Consider the following 25,389-nt stretch of genomic DNA (forward strand, 5'->3'; position numbering starts at 1 on the left):
GTGGAGGAGTAAGGGGTCTCGTTCCACCAGACACAGAAGGGTCAACACTCGGCCTGACCAGGACGCGGTCGCCCGGCCTGGAACTGCAAGCCCATTCACACACTTTCATACGCCACAAGAAACCCTCCCGTTCGCCGCTCGGTTTCGTCGTCGGAGCCTAGTGAGTTTCGGGACCTAGTCGGATACCAATAGTCCGTATTAGTCACTGGCTAAAAGAGGGTGATCACGCCTCTTCTTCGGTCCTTACTGGGCCGGTCACTACGTAGAGTATACTCGCCTGTCCGCCGGGGTCGCAGGCTGCGCCGTCGTACGCTTCTCTCTGAAATGGAAAAAGGTGCCTTGTCGGAACCACACAGCCCCCTCTACAGTCAGGCGGAGTGGATCGGCCCTCCTCCGGGAGATGGACGCTGAAATCAGCGGTGGCCACTCACCACCTTCTCAGGTGGGGGTCGATGACCCCACCCGACCGCAGTGGGGGAGGGGAAGAATATAATCCGATTCCCCTTTCTACTTCTGTCCCATCTGGGTCGCCAATGAAACAGGTGGGAAATCAGGAGACGAAAGGCAAATTTTGGTTCCAAACAAGGCAACTTTATTGCTAGCAAGTGAACAGCACCGAGTAGCCTCGGGACACTGTGTGTCATAAATCATCTGACGCGTACATTTATACTTCCCTACTGGGCCTGCGCATTTGGCCCCTTACACGTCACAACCGACATGCGCAGTAAACATTTGTAGTTCTTACAGTACAAAATTGTAGTCCCAGTACGTACACACGTCATAACACTGAAATGATACTGGCAAGAAGAACGAAACTTAGCAGCTTATTCTTCACACACACACAATGCTCCTTTCTAGCACAGGAGATAAGGTTCGGCTCAGGAATGCAGGGGGGTGTCAGCACCCTCCAAGGTCGTCTATTCAGATGGCGTTGCTACAGGCAAGCTGGTCTTGTATAGGCCTTGCTAACTACTGTTACAAGCTATATGTCTAATAGCCCTGCATTCTGTGTTTTCATTAGTAAACAGCAACTTCTTTCATTAGTAAACAGTAAAACTGGATAAGGCACAAATGTCCAGTGCAGTAATAAGGTATGGCTAAAAGGCCAAAAGCAGAGGTAGAGTCCATAAGTATAAGTCCATCAGTAGGAACAAAACATGAGGTTGTTCTGTTGGTCAGTAGTATTCAGGTAGTACCGGCGTTCCACTCCTTCATTCCCAGTCTCGCTTTTGTCTTTTACTCACATTTCCCATTCTCTCCATGTCTCTGTCACCCACATTCCCCATCTTTCCAGTGTCTCCTTGTCTTTTACTGACATTTCACTTTCTCTCCATCTCTCACAGATTCCCCATGTTTATCTTTTACTTACATTTCCCATTCTCTCCTTGTTCTGCCCGTCTATCACACACATTTTCCCCGTTGTCTCTCTCTCCTCCTCAGTCAGTGTGTCCTATTTTCCCGCCCCTTTTCTCGCGCTCTTTCCATTTTTCGAGTCTGTCCTGGGAGCGTGCCGCCTCTCTGTGACGTCACGCCCCCTTCAACTCCCACCCCACGCGCCCTCCTCCCATTGCCGCTCTCTGCGTTGTGGGTTTGTTCGTTATTACCCGGGAGGAGTGGGAGGAGCAGAATCCCGCTCGGATTAAATGGTGCTGCGTCCGAGTCCGACAACGACGAACTTGGAGCAGAGTTTTGATGAGGTGAGCAGAGGAGGGGGACGAACGGGGTCGGGGGCTGATGAAGAGATTGGGGTGAGGAACGAGTGACAGTTAAGGGTGAGGAAGTTTTCCTGGGGTCGGTAGAGGGAGGGGGGAGGGGACCGGTGGGAGAAGAAGATGGAAGGATGAGGCTTGTGAAGAAAAGTGTGTGAGAGAGAGAAGAGAAATGAATGGATGCAAAACACGACGAAATGATTAAATGAAGTGAAACAGAAGAGATTTAAATATACAGTGAAGGCGTGAAAGACACCTGAGACGAGAGAAATGCTTGTGCTTGAGCCCTGGGGTTGGAGCAAAAAGTGATTCAATGATTTAAATAGAAAGAAAGACGGGGGGAGGGGGAGAGAAAAATACAAGGAAAAGTGTCAGGAGAAAGGAAGAGATTTAAACACTGGGGGGGGGGGAAATGTCAGAGAAGGTAAGAAGAGATTTAAGGACGGTGGAACCAAGACACATGTGAAAGAGATTTAAATAGAAAGACAGACAAAAGTGTGAAACAGACATGACTAAGATGGTAAATATTTGTACTGGAGAGACTCAGCAGAAGATGAACCCTTAAAATCTCTTATTCTCTGTCTTCTGGCAGCACAAATGGCTTTCTTTAACTAAAGATTTGAAAGGGTTAACCAATTATAATGGCTTTCCTTTTCCAATTTTATAGCTCTCACTTTTAAAATTGAAAATATATGTAGTCCTGGATCCCACTAAGCTCTTTGGGTTAGGCACCCACACCAGGACCTACAAAGTATAACGTCTTTAATGAGCTGAGCTAATGCCACCACCTTTGTAGTTCAAACACAGTCCCCAAAAAAATCCATTGTCACACCTGGATTGCTTTTTAAAGACATGAACTTTACTGACAGGAACTTAATGCAAAATCTTCAACAATCGTTCAGGTTAACACTCAGTTTTGACCTCATGAAATGTCCACTTTGCTCTTGACTCTGAAGCCCATCCCACCTGGCAGGACAATCTGGGGCAGCTTGCCCACTCTCTCACCAGACAAGCGTCCTGCTGGCCTTTTCCCCAGCATCTGGACACTTTCCAGGACCCAGCCTCCCTGTCCGTCCTTTTCCTCAGGTGCAGTTCTGCTCACCCACCTGGACCCAAATATATCCTCCCCTGTTCCAGTTGCAGGGTGGAACATTCTTTTACCCATCCCTGCAGCCTCCTCACTCCAATCTCTGCTACTGAGCAGAGGTCAATTTCAATATTCAGCCCCTGCTTCTGATGTTGGGCAGAATACCCCCTCCAGTCCATGGGTCATGGCGAGGACCCAGTCAACCAAAGACTGTGCCCTCAGCAATCCAGACCCCCCTCCCATTCCATATCATCCAAACCCCCACCCCATGCACAGAAACACCATCAGTCAAACTCTCATAAGAGCTATAGATATATATATATTTTGCTCTGTGTCCATGTGTTGAAAAGAAACTCAGCAGTGGTAGGCAAACCAGGGAGATTGGAAAAATCCATGGCAGGTAACAGCAGAACATGTATTTGAAGCATAGGTTTCTTTGTTAGTTTTGTTTTTTTTCTTGAAGTTTTTGTAAATGACAAAGAGTCAAGTGTGTCCTGAACTGCTTAGGGTAGCTAGTCTCAAGGTGTAGGGTCATGAAGGGAAGAGGAGAAAATAGGCAAAGATTAAGATGGTATAGCCTAATGGTTAAAGCCCCAGGCTGAGAACAGGGAAGCAAGAGCTCAAATCCCATTAGCACGCATTCCAGCTTATAATTGAAAAAGAAAAACGCCTATATTGCGACCCAAATCGGGAGATAGACGTTTATCTCACAAAAACGAATAAAGCGGTATAATCGAAAGCCGAATTTGGACGTTTTCAACTGCACTCCGTCGCGGATGCGGACAAAGTTGATGGGGGTGTGTCAAAGGCGTGGTGAAGGCGGAACTGGGGCGTGGTTATCGGCCGATCAGAGATAGGCGCCTTTCGCCGATAATGGAAAAAAAATATGCGTTTTTAGCGAGAATTTAGGGCACTTTTCCTGGACCCTGTTTTTCCACGAATAGGGCTCCAAAAAGTGCCCTAAATGACCAGATGACCACTGGAGGGAATCGGGGATGACCTCCCCTGACTCCCCCAGTGGTCACAAACCCCCTCCCACCACAAAAATATGCCGTTTCACAACTTTTTATGTTCACCCTCAAATGTCATACCCACCTCCCTGGCAGCAGTATGCAGGTCACTGGAGCAGTTATTAGGGGGTGCAGTGGACGTCAGGCAGGTAGACCCAGGCCCATCCCCCCCCACCTGTTACACTTGTGCTGGTAAATGGGAGCCCTCCACACCGCCCCCCAAACCCACTGTACCCTTAGGGCTAAAGTAATGGTGTAGACTTGTGGGTGGTGGGTTTTGAGGACGATTTGGGGGGCTCAACACACAAGGGAAGGGTGCTATGCACCTGGGAGCTCTTTTACCTTTTTTTTTTTGTAAAAGTGCCCCCTAGGGTGCCCGGTTGGTGTCCTGGCATGTGAGGGGGACCAGTGCACTACGACTCCTGGCCCGTCCCACGAACAAATGCCTTGGATTTATTCGTTTCTGAGCTGGGCGCTTTCATTTTCCATTATCGCTGAAAAACAAAAACGCCTAGCTCACAAATTGTCGAATAAAACATGGACGTCTATTTTTTCCCAAAATACGGTTCGGTCCGCCCCTTCACGGACCCGTTCTTGGAGATAAACGCCCATGGAGATAGACGTTTTCGTTCGATTATGCCCCTCATTGTGACCTTGGGTGAGTCATGTAACATAGTAAATGACGGCAGATAGACCTGCACGGTCCATCCAGTCTGCCCAACAAGATAAACTCATTTTACATGGTATGTGTTACTTTATATGTATACCCAAGTTTGATTTGTCCTTGCCTTTCTCAGGGCACAGACTGTAGAATTCTGCCCAGTACTGTTCTTGTACTAAGTTCTGAAGCTAACATCAAAGCCCCTTAAAATTTACACTCCAGCCCAGCCCTATCTATTCAGTCACGATCAGGACGTAGACCGTAGAAGTCTGCCCAGCTCCCGTTTTGTTACCTAATTACCAGCATCGCCAACCAATCTCCACTAAGATTCCGTGGAACCATTCCTTCTAAACAGGATTCCTTTGTGTTTATCCCACGCATGTTTGAATTCCATTACCGTTTTCATCTCCACCACCTCCCACGGGAGGAAAAAATACTTCCTGACATTAGTCCTGAGTCTGCCCCCCTTCAACCTCAATTCACGTCCTCTAATTCTACCGCCTTCCTGTCTCCGGAAAAGTTTCATTTGTGGATTAATACCTTTCAAATATTTGAACATCTGTATCATGTCACCCCTATTTCTTCTTTCCTCCAAGGTATACGTGTTCAGGTCAGCAAGTCTCTCCTCATACGGTTTGCGACGCAAATCCCATACCATTTTTGTAGCTTTTCTTTGCACCGCTTCCAGTCTTTTTACATCTTTAGCAAGATACGGCCTCCAAAACTGCACACAATACTCTGTGGGGCCTCACCAATGACTTGTAGAGGGGCATCAACACCTCCTTTCTTCTGCTTTATTGCCATGGGCACAAACATACCCGTTTTTACAAAGCCGCACTAGCGGCTACCAGTGTGGTAATGCCAACATAGCCCATTCAAAATGAGTGGGCTGTGTTGGTATTACATTGTGACTTTGTAAAAGGAGGGGAGGGGGTTACCGGGTTGTAAGTGCACAGAGGACAGGGAAATATTCACTGAATGTGAATGTAACTCACCTTGAGCTCTGCTGAAAAAGGAGTGAGCTAAATCCAAACCCCTCTTCCTAAAAGGAAAGGAAGCAATAAGGCCAAATAACAGAAAGGAACAATAGCATGGCTACTTTTAAATCGAGGTTGTCAAACCTATGCTCCTGGGCCAGAACCCATCTCACTAAGTGCCTTCTTTCAGCCTGTAGAAGTTCAGCAATTTTGGGGGGGAAACACAGATTATTGTTCAAGATCTTTGCTTCTCTACCACTACTACTATTTAGCATTTCTATAGCGCTACACGGCGTACGCAGCGCTGCACAAACATAGAAGAAAGACAGGCCCTGCTCAAAGAGCTTACAATCTAATAGACAAAAAATAAAGTAATCAAATCAATTAATGTGTACAGGAAGGAGGAGAGGAGGGTAGATGGAGGCGAGTGGTTACAAGTGGTTACGAGTCAAAAGCAATGTTAAAGAGGTGGGCTTTCAGTCTAGATTTAAAGGTGGCCAAGGATGGGGCAAGACGTAGGGGTTCAGGAAGTTTATTCCAGGCGTAGGGTGCAGCGAGACAGAAGGCGCGAAGTCTGGAGTTGGCAGTAGTGGAGAAGGGAACAGATAAGAAGGATTTATCCATGGAGCGGAGTGCATGGGAAGGGGTGTAGGGAAGGACGAGTGTGGAGAGATACTGGGGAGCAGCAGAGTGAGTACATTTATAGGTTAGTAGAAGAAGTTTGAACAGGATGCGGAAACAGATAGGGAGCCAGTGAAGCGACTTGAGGAGAGGGGTAGTATGAGTAAAACGACCCTGGCGGAAGACGAGATGGGCAGCAGAGTTTTGAACAGAGGGGAGAGGTGACTAAGTGGGAGGCCAGCAAGAAGCAGATTGCAGTAGTCTAAACGAGAGGTCCACAACTTGTCCATCTGCGAGGCACCAGAAGTTTGAGTTGGTGTTGCGGTTTCAAGTCTCATGAGGCCTATGGTAAATTTTCTTTCCATTAGTCTCGACAGATCAATCCAGAGAGTCTGAGGTTTCTTTTGCTCCAGCGTCCTCTCCTGCCTTAAAAAAAAAAAAAATCTGTCTGATTTGTCCAGTGTGGCAAGCTTATGCCAGCTGAATGGTGTGAGGACCGACTTGGCATGTGACAGCGATTCCCTAGGGGGTGAATAGTCATTATCCTATCTGCACCAGTGGGGCAGAGCAAAAACGGCTAGAGGAGTCGTAGTGGGTAAGCAGGGATCCCATGGCAAGAATCTGCAGCTGAAGACAGGTGAGAAAGTCTGGATGAAGGCAGGGGAGAATGGGTGGTACATGAAAGAGAGAGGCTGGGTGAAGGCAGGGGAGGGGGTTACATGAGAGAGAGAGCATGAGTATGTGTGTGTGTGTGTGTGAGCGCGCACATGTGTCTTGGCATTCCGAATCTTATGACATATTAAATGTGGCTCCTGATTAAAAAAAAAAGTTGGACAACCTGATTTAAATAATTCTATGAGGTGTTTCAGAGTTGGGAGATGGACAATTACAGTGAGGTTGGGGATGTGGGAGGTATTTGCAGAATTTTGGAGCAGTTGATGCAGGTAGACAGTAGAATCCAGTAGTCCAGAGATAGAGAGTAGTGTTAAAGGATTCTAGTCAAGAGAAAGTAATGGTAAATTGTGCTTTATTGTATGTGTTTAGTATAACCTACCAAAAGAAGGAACTGTTCTCTGAATTGGTGGGTTATAAGTTTCTGCTGAATAAACAAAGTGGAGAAGGATATATAACAGGAGTGAAAGTGTCCTAAAAGGGAGTGGAGTTAAAAAAAAAAAAAAAAAAAAGTGTTCAGTAATGCCAATTCTTTAGCGCCCCTCCGGACCAGGATTGGACTGATGGGTTGTGTATGCCTACTAGCAGGTGGAGACTGAGAAAATTCTAAGACTAGAGAGCCAATGAGAGCCCTGGCCATGTGACCCTAGCCTCAGTATTTTCTCAGTCTCCAGCAGGCAGGAGGTGAGCCCATTAGTCTCTCTCTCTCTCTCTCTCTCTCTCTCTCTTTGAGATATTTATAATAGTTCTTCTGTGCCTGGAATCTCAATTGGAGGCTTGGCAGGGTTTCTTTTCTTTTCCTTTCTTTGACAGCCTCTGGGGTGTTAAACTCGGGTGCCCTGAGTCCCTCCCCATCTCTCTTGCTTAGTTGGGAAGGGCCTACCCTTTCATTGGAAAGGTGTACTGCCTTTGGGAGAGGCAGCCATTATTACTTTTAAAACAAGTAATATAGGAAGCAAATGTTTTTTTTTTTCCCCCTCAGTTATAACGAGCATCGGTTGTGCTCTATGGCTCTTATGGACTGCATGAAAGCAAATAATTATTTCAGCGCCCGTGGTTTCAGGGAGCATTTTTTTCATGTTGGGGTTTTTTCTTGCCCTTTTTTCCTCGCGTTTTCCCAGCGGGGGTTCTTTAAAAAAAAAAAAGGCGCAAAGCGGTGTTTGTTCAGGGCTGAGGGAGCTCCGCTATGGCGGTCACACTTTCATGTTGTTTTTTTCTTCAGCGCTGGAGCGTCGGTTCCCGAGCCTCGTGTAAGTCATCGGCGACGCAGAATTTTTAGTAGGCATTTGTTCTGTCTTGGTTTGCCGCTTCCTCGGGCTTCTTCAGTTTCCTCTATTGTGGTTTTCTGTCCTCTCTGCTTCTTTTATTTTTGGCGCGAAAGGCCGCCATTTTTGTCTCGGCAGCTGCAGTGTTTCTCCAAGGGAGGTCTTCCATTATCAGCTTTGTTCTAGGAAGCGGAGCTACGTTTTCTCGGGCACTCTGGAGGCTCTCAGGCCACAGTATTTTCCCCTGAGTTTGCCTTCAGAGGTTCCAGCTTTTTTATATGGCATTTTGGTCTTGGGTCTGTTTTTTCATAGGTGCCATTTACCTCTTTTAGTCTTTCAGGGGATCTGTTGCTTCAGATCCATACGTACAGTCTTTGTTAGCCAGCATCGGTCCATGGGGCTGTTTGGCTACTCTTCTATGCTGTATGATATATAAACGCTCATTCCTAGCCTCTTACACATTTAGTGTCAGGTAGCCCTTTAGAAGGTACCTGTATGTCTTTGTTTTTATATCTATATATATTGCATTTAGACTGCCTGTGTAATTTTTCCTTTTTACATGTCAGGATATCCACCCATAGGTTAGGTATCCGCTTTTTTCCCTTAAGCATGGTGGCAGTCAGGCATTCTTTTAGCTGCAGTTTCTGTAAAAAAAAAAAAAAAAAAAAGAGGGCAGCTGCAGTATGGTGCAGGTGTGCATCCAGATGCCACGAGTGGCAAGCTGAACAGGAGCAGTACAAGTCCACAAGGCATCATAAGAGTGGTAACAATAGCCAGTTAAAAAAAAAACAACAAACACTGGGAATCTCCTTGTAGCAGTAGCAAACACAGGCAGTTTCTGCCTGGTATGAATTGTACTTGGGTGTATTTTTCTTCTCATAAGATAGTTGTTTCAATACTATAAATAGTATAAATATCTATTTTGTGCAACTGCAGCGGCTGGTATTTTATCAAGGGGTTATAGCTATTTCTGGCAATTCTATTCCTACTCGGGTCTGACTTATTTTCTATGGGTACATGTTTCATTTTTTTCTGTTCTCACCTCTTGCTTCAGGGGAGGAAGTAATATGTGGATGACACCCTTTGCATACTTCGCTATCTGCTCCTATGTGGCCAGGAGCCTAGGACCTAACTGTATCATGTGAGGCTTTGTAGTTCAGGATCCCTGTTTTTACACTTTCTGCAGCTCAGGAGGGTCACTCTATATTTCCTCTGTCCAGTGGGGAGGCTATGCCTTAGACTTTGTCCCGTTTTGTTCAGACATCTGTTTACAGGCTACCTGTCACTATCACTGCATTGCAGGCACTGTAGGAGACAATTGACAGAGGCTCTTACATTTTCAAGCTATTTGCCCAGTCTTTTCTTTACAGTACGGGCGCGGTCGTTATGCCTTGGGGTTTATAGTTTCCAGGAAGGAGAAGGTTCCTTTGTCCTATTTTAGTTCGCAAGGCCGTCAATCGCATTTTCAAAGTCACAAGGGTCATATAGAGGCCCTTCGATACGTCATATTGGCGGTTGCAGGACAGTGTTGTAACGGTCTTTGATCTGAAGGCAGTTTATCTGTGTAGGACTGGTCTCCAAAACTGTTGTATGGTTTGCGGTTCTCGGACACCATTTTTCGGTTTCGGCCTCTACCATTTGGTCTTGCAACAGCCCCTCCCACTTTCACCAAAGTTTTGGGACTGCTGGCAGTGGCTCTCAGGAAAGAGGGAGTTTTAGTTTCCCATATCTAGATGACTGGCCATTCAGGGAAACTTCTTATCAAGACACTTGGCAGGTCTCAGACCGAGTGGTACCATATTTTTTTCCCAGTCCTTAGGTTGGCTAGTAAAAGTGGTCAAGAGCCAGCTGATTACTTTGCAGTCTCTACACTATTTAGGGGTTACCTTTCACACGGCGTGTGGCCGTGGGGTTCAAGGATTACTTCTAGGTTGCGGTCTTCATGTCGACATTATATTCAGGTTTGGTTCCATGGCAGCGACTATGGAGGTAGTTTCCTGGGCTACACCTTTCGGGAGGTCTCTCTAATTTTTCTCTCCTATCTAGATAGTCCTCTTGGACGGAATCCCTTCAGCTGAGGTGGTCTCTGTATTCCCAGCAGCGCAGCGCTCTGTTCTGGTGGTTGAGGTTGACGAATCTCACTGCAGGTATACCCTTACAGTATATATAGTGGGCAATTTCCGTCTCTGTGGCGGGGGGGGCCCCATTGTTTAGTCAGGCTACCGCATGTTCTGTGGTCTCCTTTGGCAACTTTCCACTCCTATTTTTTTTTTTTTTTTTTTTTTTTTGGAATTCAGAGCAATTTGTCTAGCTCCGGAGGAGTTTCGTTCCTTAGTGGCTAGCAAGGAGGTGAGAGTTCTGTTTGCCAATTCCATGTCAGTGGCCTATGTCATCCGTCAAACAGGGATGAAGAGCCTTCTCTTCAGACGGCAGACAGCGAGTTTCTTGGCATGGGCAGACATTCTTCTTACTGCCATTTTCAGCCTTCCTTTTTTCTCTCATCTCTCCCTAGATCCAGAGGAATGGACTCTTAGCTCTTGAGCGTTTTCAACTGATAGTAGCTCAATGGGGCACTCCAGTTCTGGAACTTTTTGTTTTCTCTCTTTCTCACAGGGTTCTTGCTGCTTTTGTCGCCGATAACACTCGACAGCAGCACAGGTAGATGCCCTCTTACAGCAGTGGTCTTCCTGGCTTCTCTATGTGTTTCCTCCATAGCTTCTCTTTGTGTTTCCTCCATAGCTTCTCTTGGGTCGTTTTTGGCATAAGATCGAGACACATGGGGGTCTAGTAGTCCTGGTAGTTCCAAATTGAGCCTGAAGTCCGTGGTATGTGGAGCTTCACCGTCTTTCTCAGCGTCTCCTCTACATCTTCCTGTTCGCAAGGATCTTCTATCAATAGATTCGATCTTTCATCCACACCAGGCTTGATGTTGTCTTATGGTTTGGCTCTTCTAAGGGCTTGATTAGCTAAGAGATTATTTTCTGCTTCAGTAATTCTTACTATGCTGCGGTTGCATCGTCAAGCCACGTCTCTCACTCATATTTGTTCTTGGTGTATTTTTTTTTTTTTTTTTTTTTGAAGCTTGTTGTTCAGCTGTTGGGTTTCATAAAGGATTTCTCTCTTTTTCTCTTCTCCTGCAGGTTGCAGCTCTTTCCTGTTTCTGAGGTCGGCTACGGGGTAATTTTTTGCCCCGTCCTTTTGGACCTCTCTCGTTTTTCTTCAAGGGAGTTAGTCTCTTTCGCCCGACAGTCTGAGAGAGAGTTTTTTCATCTTGAAATTTCAATCTTATTGTCCTTTTGGGCTGTTCTCTTCTTGTTTCCATTAAGGTTTTTTCTCTTAGGACAGTGTTTTTAGTAGCTATTGCTTCAACTAGGAGAGTCTCATAGCTGCACGTTTCTTTCATGCAGGTCTCCGTTTTTTCTTTTTGGAATTTTTTCCAAGGAGCAAGTTGGTCTATGTCTGCAGTACTGCTACATCTGGTTCCTTCTTTTCTGTCTACCGTAGTTTCGCGTTTTCATCTTTCTCAGTCAGTTTTTTTCTTCCTGGTCTAGGATCTTTGGGCGTGGAAGATCACTGGAAATTAAATACTTTAGATCTTAAGAGAGCTCTTACATATTAAGAGAGCTGTTACACGCTATTTGCAAGATATTGAATATTTTCGGAGCTCGGATCCTCTTTTAGTCCTTCTAGCCAGTCGGCGTAAGGGTTTGGTCTTTGGTCGTTTCTGACCCTCTATATCTCGATGGATTACAGACTACAGGCCAGTAAGCCTCACTTCGGTTATTGGAAAAGTAATGGAAGCGATGCTGAAGGAAAGGATAGTGAATTTCCTAGAAGCAAATAAGTTGCAAGATCCGAGACAGCATGGTTTCACCAAAGGGAAATCGTGCCAATCGAATCTCGTTGAATTCTTTGACTAGGTGACCGGAGAATTAAATCAAGGACGTGCAATGGATGTAATCTACTTAGATTTTAGCAAAGCTTTTGACACGGTTCCCCACAGGAGGCTCTTGAATAAACTAGACAGGCTGAAGATAGGACCTGAAGTGGTGAACTGGTTGACGGGCAGACGCCAGAGGGTGGTGGTAAATGGAGTTCGCTCGGGGAAGGGAAAGGTGAGTAGTGGAGTGCCTCAGGGATCGGTGCTGGGGCCGATTCTATTCAATATATTTGTGAGTGACATTGCCGAAGGGTTACAAGGTAAAGTTAGCCTTTTTGCGGATGACACCAAGATTTGCAACAGAGTGGACACCCCGGAGGGAGTGGAAAACATGAAAAAAGATCTGCGGAAGCTAGAAGCATGGTCTAAGGTTTGGCAATTAAAATTCAATGCGAAGAAATGCAAAGTGATGCACTTAGGGAGTAGAAATCCAAGGGAGATGTATGTGTTAGGCGGGGAGAGTCTGATAGGTACGGACGGGGAGAGGGATCTTGGGGGTGATAGTATCTGAGTACCTGAAGGCGACGAAACAGTGTGACAAGGCGGTGGCCGTAGATAGAAGATTGCTAGGCTGTATAGAGAGGTGTGACCAGCAGAAGAAAAGAGGTTTTAATACCCCTGTATAAGACGTTGGTGAGGCCCCCACCTGGAGTATTGTGTTCAGTTTTGGAGGCCGTATCTTGCGAAGGATGTTAAAAAAATGGAAGCGGTGCAAAGAAAAGCTACGAGAATGGTATGGGATTTGCGTTCCAAGACGTATGAGCAGAGACTTGCTGACCTGAACATGTATAGAAGAAAGACAGTCCCTGCTCAAAGAGCTTACAATCTAATAGACGAAAAATAAATAAAGTAATCAAATCAAGTCATCTACTATGTTACTATGATTAAGTAAATGAGAACTTCTATTTGTCTTCTCTCCGGGAGAGCAGTTCCAGAGACTGTTAAACCAGCCAGGAACGGGTCCAAATCTTCTCGAACATATCTCAATCTTCACCTGCCTAATTGCAAAGGTCTCAAATACAAAACTTACTATGCATCCAACTTCTCCGTTATAGGCAGCCAGCTTTGGAACGCCATACCAAGATTCATCTGAACAACAAATGAACATCTACGCTTCTGAAAGCTGCTGAAAACATACCTCTTCACAAGCCTATCCAAATGACTCAACTTAACTTACGATCCTAATTCACACCACTAACATTAAACATGCCTCAACCCTTCCCCCACATCTCTTCCTCTTGTCCTTCTCTATACAATTGTACTATCTTTGTGATACTTTTACCCATACATTGTATTACCTCTTTGATACTTTGTACTCGTACATTGTGTTATTTCTGTGATACTTTGTACCCATACCTTGTAAGCCGCACTGAACCTGCTATTGAGCGGGAAAGAGCGGGGTATAAATGCTATAAATATTCCACAACTTGAGAAGCGTTTTTTCCTTGGCAGACCGATTTTTAGTGCCGTCGGCGCACATTTGTAAGGTGGCAACATGGGCTTAGTTTCATTCTTTGTCTGATTAATAAAGATATTTTTAGTGCCGTCGGCGCACATTTGTAAGGTGGCAACATGGGCTTAGTTTCATTCTTTGTCTGATTAATACAGACTATATGTTCATTGTCGCCAGGAGGCGGTCTTTGCAACTTGAGTGTTCTCAGCGGGTTTGCTAGGGTCCCTCCCTTAAGATTACTGCTTTGGTACTTCCCATCAGTCCCATCCTGGTCCGGTCCGGAGGGACGCTAAGGAAGGAGAAATTAGGTCTTACCTGCTAATTTGCTTTCCTTTAGTCCCTCCGAACCGGACCAGGACCCTCCCATGTTCTGTCAACTATTCAGATTTTGTTCTTAGGTTTGGAAGTGAGTTCCGGAGTAATTAAAAAAACAAAACAAAAACCAGATGCTGGTAATTATATATATATATATATATATATAACTTTTAAGTGGGCCATACCACTTCTCTGGTGAGAGTTGCTGGTGAGCTCTTATGCACGGCATTGCCGTTGCTTAAGCACATTTAACTAGTGCTTTGTGGCTGCTTTGATTCCATGAGGCACAGAAGGGTGGTCTTTCTTTCTTTCCTGCTTTGTTAGTCAAATACTGAGGCTAGGGTCACATGGCCAGGGCTCTCATTGGCTCTCTAGTCTTAGAATTTTCTCAGTCTCCACCTGCTGGTAGGCGTACACAACCCATCAGTCCAATCCTGGTCCGGAGGGACTAAAGGAAAGCAAATTAGCAGGTAAGATATAATTTCTCCTTATCAAGGCTTCGGCTTTACTTCTGCCTGTTTGTACATTACTTACCATTACTGTAGTGCAATGGCTGTCAACCCAGTCCTTGGGACACAGTCAGCCACTCAGGTTTTCAGGATATCCAAAGTAAATATGCATGATATAGATTTGCATGCATTACCTTCATTGTATGCAAATTTATCTCATGTGGGTGTCCTGAAAACCTGACTGGCTGGATGTGTCCCAAAAACTGGGTTGAGAAGCCCTGCTGTAGTGCCACTAGACAAAAGCAGCGCTGTCACCTTAAAAGAAATACAGATAGTATGAGAATTGCTGACCCTGTGTGCAGGCAGCATTGTATGTGTTTTTGCTCAATGTGTATTCCTCTGTCCTCTTTCAGTAAAGCTATGTCCGGATATTTTATTTTATTTATTAGGATTTATTAACTGCATTTATGAAGAGATTCACCAAAGGCATTGTGCAGTAGATACACTTTAATATCAAACTTATAATATTGTTATCAGCATATCAATAGTAAACTGAACAAGTGTAAACATAGAATAAAAGAGGAAAACTTGAAAGCAGCAAATTGGGACAATAATAGGACTACCATTGGATTGGATTTATTATTTTTAACCCGCCCTTGTCCAGAGCGGCTTACAAAAGAACATACATAAAATGAGATAACATACAATTCAAATTCTTCACAATAGAAATAATTTTTTTTATTTGTATGAAACAGGATCAAAATATACAGATTTAACAGCACTGAAATTCAAATAACAGAGATATATGATGTAAACATAATAGCGATGGAATATCTAATAAGCTCACAATTAGAACATTCAAATAGTATTGCTATGATACTAATGCTTTTCTACAATACAGTTATAGCTGATGGGCCAAGTGCAGATATATAGATGAGGACAAGATGAGTGATATAGATTCAGTTGGGATAAATGGGTGGCTAAAGTAAAGGCAAGTTCTTTGTACAGTTAATCAAGATGTACTGAAGCTGTGCTGAATGGGTGTATAGTCATATTAAAGGCTTGGAAGAAGAGCCAGGCTTTTACTTGCTTCCTGAAATAGAAGTAGTCATGAGTTATGCGCAGCGCCTCTAAGAGTAAATTCCAGAGTATAGGGGCTACTCCTGAGAAAGCTCACTGGTGGATATCACATCTTACAGTTTCCTTTGACGAGAGGAGAGATAATGAGGATCTTAGAGGTCTCAAAGGTATGTAAAGAGCTAACTTTAAGTCAATGATTCCCAAACATTTTCAGTTCACGGCACCCTTCGTATCTGAGCAAGTTTTCGTGGTACTGCCCCCCCACCCCAGACACACAGGTCTCCATCTTTTTCTCTGCATAAATATAATAGTGCCAGGGTGTCCCTATAACCAGCCCCTCCAAATGACACACTGATTACGATTTATAACAAATTACTATTCTGCGTATGAGAAAAGTTATTCCATTATTATACTTCCTCTTTGTACATCTGTATGCTAGCATGTTTAAAAATATAAGCAAGATTAAATAAAAAATGCTACCATTAATAAAGAATGACAACTCAGATGCAGCATCTCATAGGTTTGCATTTTTTTGAATTGGAAGGTAAACAGAGACTGACCTATTAACTTCTTTTTGACTTCATCTGGTCTCCTGTTTTCATTAGACACACAAAGCAAGACTAAGCCTCCTTGGCAGTCACCTCTGCGAGTCCTGGACACCACCCGCTCCCTGTCCCCAGTGGTCGCGACAAAAAAAAAGGCACAAGGCCGCAGCAGCCTTTAGGCTTGCGCTGTCGGCTCTGCTGGTTCTCTGCCCCCGCTGACGTCAGCTTCCAGTTTCGGGGGGCAGAGGACCAGCAGAGCTGACAGCACATGTTTGAATGCTGCTGTAGCCCTGCCCTTGCTTTTTTTTTGTATTTGATTTTCTGCCGCTTCTGTCTTCAGTAGCTGTTTGGGTGGGAGGGAGGTTGGGATTTGCCACGGCACACCAGGGTGCTGTGGCGCACAGTTTGGGAAAGGCTGCTTTGAGTTCTCTGGCTCATTTTGTCTGAGAGCCTTGAAAATCAAACATATGGTTTTAAATTGAGCCCTGTAAGGTATTGGTGGCCGGTGTAGTTTTTGCAGGAAGGGTGTGATGTGGTCACACCGTTTGCAGCCTTCTATCAGTCGTGCTGCAGCCTTCTGAATTAGTTGGAGCTGATACACACTCGTTTTGGTTTGACCAGTGTAAAGGGTATTGTCCAGTTGTGATGATATCGCATGGACCACTGTGGGGGTTTAGGCTGGTAATGTGCATAGTGGGTATTTTTTTTTTTTTTAGAACTACATAAGAGTAGCCATAGTGGGTAAGACCAATGGTCCATCCAGCCCAGTATCCTGTTTCCAACATTGGCCAATCCAGGTTGCAGGTACCTGGTAGAATCCCAAATAGTAGCAACATTCCATGCTACCAATCCCAGGGCAAGCAGTGGCTTCCGTATCTATTTCAATAGCAGACTATGGATCTTTCCTCCAGGAACTTGTCCAAACCTTTTTTTAAACCCACATACACTAACCGCTGTTACCACATCCTCTGGCAACGAGTTCCAGAGCTTAAACGTTCATTGAGCAAAAAAAAAAAAAAAATCTTCCTATTTGTTTTAAAACTTCATTGAGTGCCCCTAGTCTTTGTACTTTTTGAAAGAGTAAAAAATTGATTCACTTTTACCCGTCCTACACCACTCAAGATTTTGTAGACCTCAATCATATCTCCCTTCAGCCGCCTCTTTTCCGAGCTGAAGAGCTCTAATCTCTTTAGCCTTTCCTCATGTGTGAGAAGTTTCGTCCCCTTTATCATTTTGGTCGCTTGTGTTTGAACAAATTTGTGTTTTTCTAATTCCACTATATCTTTTTTTGAGTTACGGCGATCAGAATTGAACGCAGTACTCAAGGTGCGGTCTCACCGTGCAGCGATACAGAGGCATTTTAGTATTCTTTGTCTTAACCATCTATTTCCTAATCATTCCTAGCATCCTGTTTGATTTTATGGCCATCGCCGCACATTGGGCAGATTATTTCAGCATATTGTCTACCTGGACACCAAGATTTTTCTTGGATGCTGACTCCCAAGGTGGAACATCAGGTAACCAATTTGGATTATTCTCTTCAGTGTGCATCACTTTGCATTTGTCTACATTTAAATTTCATCTGCCATTTGGATGCCCAGTCTTCCAGTTTATTAAGGTCTTCCTGCAATCGCATGTGTTTTAACAACTTTAAATTCCTTAGCGTATGCAGCAGATGAATCCAGAAACTGGTGGGTTGTGTCCATCTACCAGCAGGTGAAGATAGAGATTACAAAGCTGAAGGCAGTGATACCAGACGGTCAACACCTCCTTCGTTTTAGTATATCTGTATCAGGTGGTAGACGGTGTCTCTGCAGCTCCTAGATTCATCTCTTGGGCCTGTTCCTGGGCTTTTTGGCCAGTTGAGTTTAGGGGTGTTTGGGCTGTGTGCCAACTTTAGAGTGGCCTGGGTCCCTGCCTCATCCCGTGGTCCCTTTCTTCCCAGAGTTCGGACTGTAGCCTTCCTCACTAAAAAATAAAAACAAAACAAACCTTCTAGTCCACAACAAACCTCTGTTTGCTATAAGCTGTAAAAAAAAAAAAAGAGCAATTCAGTACACAGGCTTTGCAGCTGCAACAGGGCAGCAAATTGCCAAGACGAGCCTTGGGGGCAGCATCGCTGGAGTTGCGGTGTGTGTGTAGCCTGCTGAACCGGTTTGGTGGCAGGCTTGCCTGGGAGGTCCCGCTGTCGGGAAGTCTGGCTGCATGTCTCTGGTGAGTGCATTTCTTTTTTCTGCCATTGGGGGACGCGTGGTATTGGCGACAGAGGCCACCATAGGAGGCTGGTGTTCTGAGCAAGCATTGGCGGCAGTTGGGACGTGTGTTGCCGGGTGCACAGAGGCACAGGCAGGCACCAGGGATTTCTTTTTGTCAAATGGTATTCCTGCTCTGAGGTGTCTGGTGTACACGCCATTTTCCTTTGGCGCTTCCCTATGCGGCTCTCGCTTTCCGGCTGTTGGCTGCGTTGGCGGCTTCGCCTCTGCTATGGGGACCCCTTCAGGCTTTGTACCAATGTCTCCTGATTCAGGGGAATTGTTTTGTGCCCAGATTTCTTCCTCTTTTTTTTCTCCACGTCCACTGGTGGCTTTTGCCCTCTCGGCATTTGTCTGTAGCCCGCCTCTTTTGAGGATTTCTTCGGGTACAGTAATGGCTTTGCAACCCTCTGCAGTAGATCCAGTGTTCCAGGAGAGGAGGTTGGAGGTGGGGTAATTGGGACCCCTCTCTGGTTCCCCCTTGATAGCTTTGGGCACGGGGGAGTTCTTGTGCCCATCTCGGGCGGATGGGTTGTAGATGGCAAGATTTTCCAGAAGGAATCTGATGGTCCTTCTGCGGTGTGCCTTGTTTTTCGGGATGCACGTCAGTCAGCCAGCCAATCTGGGAGCTTTTCTGGGGCTGGGGGCTTCTGGACCCCCCCCCCCCCCTCCCATAGTTCATTCTGCTGCTCCATTTGCCTAAACGTTGAAGTCTGGTAGGGGAACTGGCAGTTCCTTTTTGTTCAGCCTTTGGAGATTTCTGGCTTGTTCCCTGTCTTGGTCTCCACTGATGGACCCTGCCCCAAAGAGGGGATGTTTACTCTCCGGCTCAGCAGTAGGTTCCATTGCTCTCCTATCTTCCTCTATTCGGAGGGAGTCTTTTCAGGGCAGTCCCTTTCTGCACAGAGTCAGCAAGAATCACCTGAGCTGGAAAGCCATGTTTGCCTAAGTGAGTGCATTGATGGCAGCAGTCTCCAGTAGACCTCACCTGTGGTGAGTTAAGATTTTCTTATAGTTCCTGCGTTGGCTAAGGCTGTTCTTGGTGTAGGAAACAGTGAACAGCATCTGAGTAGGGCTCCTTCTGTGTTAGCCCTCTGAAAGTGCCTATTTCTTATTTTTATTTATAGACTTTTCGGTCCCCTCAGTTTTTTCTCCGAGGGCAGTTGCTTAAACACCCTGAAAGTTTCCCTCACTTCCTTTGTGGAACTCTATATTGGCAGTATAGGTATTGTCTATGGGTACACCACCCTGATTGTGCCTGATCCCCCCCCCCCCCCCCTCTGAAATTGGAAGCTCAGCAGGGTTGGACCTGGTTTCTACTTGGATGGAAGACTGCTTGGGAATACCAGGTGCTGTAGGTTTTTTTTTTTCTACATAAGTATTGCCACACTGGGACAGACCAAAGGTCCTTCAAGCCCAGTATCCTGTTTCCAGCAGTGGCAAATCCAGGTCACAAATACCTGGCAAGATCCCCAAAAAGCTCAATACATTTTATGCTGCTTATCCCAGGAATAGCAGTGGATTTTCCCAAGTCAATTTAATAATGTTCTATGGACTTTTCCTTTAGGAAGCCATCCAGACCCTTTTTAAACCACACTAAGCTAACCGCCTTTACCAAATTCTCTGGCAACGAATTCCAGAGTTTAATTACACGTTGTGTGAAGAAATATTTTCTCCGATTTGTATTAAATTTACTACTTTGTAGCTTCATCACATGCCCCCTAGGCCTAGTATTTTTGGAAAGAATAAGATTCACATCTACCCGATCCACTCCAATCATTATTTTATAGACCTCTATCATATGTCCTCTCAGCTGTCTCTTCTCCAAGCTGAAGAACCCTAGATGCTTCAGTCTTTCCTCATGGGGAAGTCATCCCATCCTCTTTATCATTTTCGTCGCCCTTCTCTGTACCTTTTCTAATTCCACTATATATTTTTTTTGAGATGCGGTGAGCAGAATTGACATAGTATTCGAGGTGCGGTCGCACCATGGACCGATACAAAGGCATTATAACGTCTTCACTTTTGTTTTCCATTCCTTTTCTAATAATACCTAACTTTCTATTTGCTTTCTTAGCCGCAGCAGCACACTCAGCAGAGCATTTCAGCGTATCAACAACGATACCGAGATCCCTTTCTTGGTTGGTGATTCCCAACGTGGAACCTTACATTACATAGCTGTAGTTCGGGTTCATCTTTCCCACATGCATCACTTTGCACTTGCTCACATTAAACGCCATCTGCCATTTAGATGCCCAGTCTCGTAAGGTCCTCTTGTAATTTTTCAGTCTTCTCGCGATTTAACAACTTTGAATAACTTTGCGTCGTCAGCAAATTTAATTCCATAGTGTCCCCAGATCAATCCAGAGACTTATGGGTTATGCCCCACCTCTAGCAGGTTAGATAGAGAGAATTCAGAAGTTTGCCTCAAGAGGGCATGTGCAACCACCTAACTTCAGTATTCTCTCTATCTAGCAGGTAGAAGGAAGCATACAGTGCAGCTCTGTGGTACTCAGGCTCCTATCCCGTTCCCTCGGGGGTGTTGAGCTTTGTTGGGGTTGAGGTGCTAGAGCACATTTTGGATTACACCTGGTGGTGCCAGGTCCCTACCCTTCTCCCCCTGTCAGCCTGACTAATTTAGTGCTTTAGTTGGAATTGGCTGTATTAGTCTCCTGCCTCTTTAAAAAAAAAAAAAAAAAAAGACAGATGGAACTAGTCTGCAGTCCAGTTTGAAATTTGCTTGCTGAGACAGCTTTCCGTTCAGATTTATTAGAACGTGAGCAGGACTGTGACTGAGGAGACAAGGTAAGGCAGTTTGCCATGTCTGTTCCGTCGGAATCGGTGAAGTGCTGTTCACGATGTGGGGCACGGAGATCGGCGTCGGGGGCCTGCGAAGCCTGTTCCGCGGGGTTGGGAAAGCCCACTTCGGATCAGGGAGACCGAGTGTTGGGTTCCGTTGCGCCTGAGGAAAGCGATAAGGACTTGGCGGGAAAGGGTAGGTCTGGGCCGGCGCGTGTCTCTGCCAGTGCCATGGTCAAGAGAGCGCGGCAGCAGGATCAGCTGGGGCTGCATCTGAGGGAAACAGCGCGGTTTCTATCCCGGAGACAACAGGGATGGGGGGGGGGTTTCCCCGGAATTTGTGCTGCTCATGCACAAGGCGTATTTACTGCGCTCTGAGGGGGAGCATCAACCGGCGGCCATTTTGGGGGGTCCGGTGCCCGCGGGCTCAGAGCTGGTTCAGAAGCCAGCCAAAAGGAGTCGTTTGGAATTTGAGGAGCCCGCATTTTCCGATTCGGGACATTCGGAGTCGGATGGTGACCCAGGGTCAGGGGAGTCCTTTCCAGATGCCCTGGAAGAGGGGGAATTGCCCGTGGGGGAGGGGGATGACCCCACTGCGGCGAGGCTCTTTAGGAGAGAAGAGCTGCTTCCCTTCATTGTGCAGGCTTTACAAGTCTCTCGGCTCCGGAACCCGCGATTCCGGCCATGGTCAGTTCCTCAATCATGTCGGGTGCTAGGGCTCCGTCGAGATCATTTTATATCCACGAGGCGATGCAGGTGCTCATTCGGGCACAGTGGGATTTTCCTGAGGCCAGTCTTCGAGTGGCCCGGGCTATGGCCAAGCTTTGCCCGTTAAGACAGGAGGACTTAGAATCCTTGAGAATGCCGGTGGTAGATTCTTTGATTTCAGCCATAGCTAAGAAGACTGCATTACCCATAGAGGGCGGTGCAGCTCTCAGAGACCCACAAGAGAAGAAGCTCGAGGCATCGGTCAAGGCTTCATTTTGAAGTGGCAGCATTGACTCTACAGGCCTCGGTCTGTGGCTCGTATGTGGCTAGAGCGTGCTTGTCTTGGGTCCAGAAGGCGGCATCCCCGGATGATTTGATTGAAGTACTTCCGCTCCTGGAGTCGGGCTTAGCTTATTTGGCTGATATCTTATACGATATTCTTAGAGCCTCCGCTAAGGGAGTTTCTTTGGCGGTTTCGTCTCGACGCTGGATTTGGTTAAAGCATTGGGCAGCTGATCTGCCTTCTAAGTCTCGGTTGGCCTGACTGCCCTTTAAGGGGAAGCTCCTATTTGGGCAGGAACTGGCTCAGATAGTGAAGGATCTTTGAGACTTCCAAGGTCGGTTGCCGGAAGAGAAATTTAAGTCCCAGGCGAGACCGTTTCGTCCGTGCTTTAGTGAGGCAAAGTGCTATAGGCCTGGGAGAGTAGGGGGCTTTCAAAAGTCTCCCCTGCCGTTCCCCGGTCAGCCAGGAGGCAGAGGTACGCAATGATGGGGCCCTGGTCCAGTCTTCGCTGATAGGGGGACGGCTGCCCCAGTTCGGAGAAGAATGGGCCAGGGTGACTATAGACGAATGGGTACTGGATATTATATGAGATGGCTAAAAGCTGGAGTTTGCGCGTCCCTTGAGAGACAGTTTTCTCGAGTTCCCTTGCAAGTCTGCAGTAAAGTGCGCGGCCATGAGGGATACCTTGGCAGAGTTGCCTCGTCTGGGAGGCAGTGGTGCCGGTGGACGAAATCGGCCGGGGTCGCTACTCTATTTACTTCATAGTGCCAAAGAAAGGAGGGGCCTTTCGTCCAGTATTAGATCTCAAGGCAGTCAACAAGGCACTTGCGGTGCGGCACTTCAGGATGGAAACCCTTCGCTCAGTACTAGCGGCAGTTCAGCCGGGAGAATTCTTGGCAGCTCTCGATCTAAAGGAGGCCTACTTGCATATTCCTATATGGCCTCCTCACCAAAGGTTTCTGCGTTTTGCGGTATTGGGGCAGCATTTCCAGTTCAGAGCCATGCCGTTTGGCCTGGCCACGGCGCCGCGCACGTTCTCCAAGGTAATGGTGGTAGTGGCCGCTTTTCTGCGGGCCAGAGGAAGGCAAGTTCATCCTTATCTCAACGATTGGTTGATTCGCGCCCCGTCTCACGCAGAATGTTTGTTTGCAGGTGACACAGGCGGTGATCGAGTTGCTTCAGTCTCTTGGTTGGGTGATAAATGTACAAAAAGAGTCATCTTGTTCCAACTCAGATTCTGGCGTATCTAGGAGTATGTCTGGACACCCGTCTGGGCAGAGTTTTTCTTCCGAAAGAGCGCCGGTTGAAATGGGTCATGTAAGTTTCTTCCATCCTTCAGGCTCCAGCTCCACAAGCCTGTGACTATGTCCAGTTGCTCGGGTCAATGGCGGCGACGATCAAGTTCGTCCCATGGGCTCGGAGTCACATGCGTCCATTGCAATGGTATCTTTTCAGCCGCTGGTCTCCACTGTCCGAGGAATATGCGATTCGAATTCCCTGGACTCCTTGAGCTCGTTTTGCTCTACGATGGTGGCTCAGGGCGGAGAATTTGCTTCGAGGCATGCCCCTGGAAATGCTGGAGTGGCATGTGGTGACAACGGGTGCCAGTCTGGTCGGCTGGGGGGCTCACTGTCTAGGGCATGCGGCTCAGGGGAGTTGGACGATGGTGGAGTCCAAGTTGCAGATCAACCTATTGGAACTTCGAGCAATCAGGCTGGCACTGTTGGCATTTGAAGGGTTGCCCAAGAACCAGCCAGTAAGAGTGCTGTGCGACAACGCGACGGCGGTAGCATATGTCAGTCGGCAGGGGGGAACCCGAAGTGCTCCGCTGGCGGAGGAGGCGGCGGTGCTTTGTCGTTGGTCGGAGTCCCGTCTGGTGTGGTTGTCGGCTGCTCACATAGCGGGAGTACTAAATGTGCAGGCCGACTTCCTCAGTCGAAACCGGTTAGATGCCGGGGAGTGGGAACTTTCTCCGGCAGCCTTTCAACTGATTTTGGATCGTTGGGGGACTCCGGTGCTGGATCTGATGGCTCGTCACGCCAATGCCAAAGTGTCCTGGTTTTTCAGCAGGGGCAGGGAGTTCGGCTCCGCGGGCATAGATGCTCTTCTCCAGCCGTGGCCGTTGGAACTGCTGTATATTTTTCCCCCGTGGCCGATGGTCGGTCGAACACTGGGCAGAATCTCCCGTCATCAGGGGCCGGTGATTCTGGTGGTGCCGGATTGCCCAGGCGTCCTTGGTATGCGGATCTAGTTTGTCTTCTGATCGACGAGCCGTTTCATGTCTCATTTGCCGGAACTTCTGTTTCAGGGTCCGGTAGTCATGAAGGATCACGTTCCATTTGGGCTTACGGCCTGGCTATTGAAAGGTTGCGTCTGAGGGGTAAAGGCTACCCGGAAGCAGTGATTGGGTCAATGTTGCAGGTGCGCAAACGTTCTACTGCCTATGCCAGGGTGGGTCTGGAGAATGCTTGTTTCTTGGTGCTCGGTGGCTGGCATTCCTCCTCAGTCATCCTCTCTTGGGGCGATTTTAGCTTTCTTGCAAGAGGGGATGGATAAGGAATTATTGCTAAGTACGTTGAAGGTTCAGGTAGCGGCTTTGGCCAGCTTTAGAGGTTGTTTGGGGAGGTATTTCGTAGCATCTCATCTGAATGTTATTCGATTTCTTCGGGGAGTAGGACACCTGAGGCCCCCACGAGTTCCGGTAGTGCCGGAGTGGAATTTGAATCTGGTCCTTAGGGCATTGCAACGGCCCCCGTTTGAACCCCTGAGTAAAGCATCTCTGAAGGATCTCACGTTGAAGACAGTTTTTCTGGTGGCAATGGCTTCAGCTAGACGAGTGTCGGAGATTCAGGCGTTGTCGTGCAGAGACCCTTTTCTTCGTTTTTCGGAAGCGGGAGTCTCAATAAGGATGGTGCTGTCCTTTGTGCCTTCGCGTTTTCATGTTAACCAAGAAGTGGTGTTGCCGTCTTTCAAGCGCGAAGATTACCCTGACAACTTTCGGGCGCTCTGTTGCTTAGATGTTAAGAGGGTCCTCCTGGGTTATCTGGAGGCGACTAATTCTTTTCGGACCTCAGATCATCTTTTTGTGCTGTTTGCAGGACATAAGAAAGGGCACATGGCCTCTAAGGCGACGGTGGCGCGATGGCTTTGGGATGCGATTGCGTCGGCTTACCTGTTGATGGGGAAGTCTTCTCCTCTTAACATTTGGGCACACTCCACAAGAGCTCAGGCTACGTCTTTTGCAGAGTCGCGTTTGTTGCCGTTGGAGGACATTTGTAAGGCGGCGACTTGGTCGTCTCTGCACACCTTTGCAAGACATTACCATCTGGATTTCGCGGCTCGGCGGGAGGCGAATTTCGGGGCGTCGGTTTTGGTGGCCGGGGTTGGCCGGTCCCACCCTTGCTGAGGATTGCTTTGGTACATCCCACAAATCTCTGGATTGATCTGGGGATGCTATGGAAGGTAAAATTATGCCTTACCTGATAATTTTCTTTCCATTAGTCCCTCAGATCAATCCAGAGTCCCTCCCTGGGATTCGCTGTCATGGTATCTGATAGAAAACA

At 46.9% G+C, this 25,389-nt stretch overlaps 1 protein-coding gene across 1 annotated transcript in view; it reads left to right on the forward strand.

The window, feature by feature from the left end:
• The first annotated feature begins 1,620 nt into the window (after window positions 1-1,620).
• Window positions 1,621-25,389, forward strand: part of DSE (dermatan sulfate epimerase) — a 167,596-nt gene continuing 143,827 nt past the window's right edge. The window contains exon 1 of the mRNA XM_030199227.1: window positions 1,621-1,697. The gene's annotated coding sequence lies outside the window, so the exon portion shown is untranslated. The remainder of the gene's footprint in view (window positions 1,698-25,389) is intronic.

Source organism: Microcaecilia unicolor, chromosome 3, assembly GCF_901765095.1.
Source record: "Microcaecilia unicolor chromosome 3, aMicUni1.1, whole genome shotgun sequence".
Classification (NCBI taxonomy): Eukaryota; Metazoa; Chordata; class Amphibia; order Gymnophiona; family Siphonopidae; genus Microcaecilia; species Microcaecilia unicolor.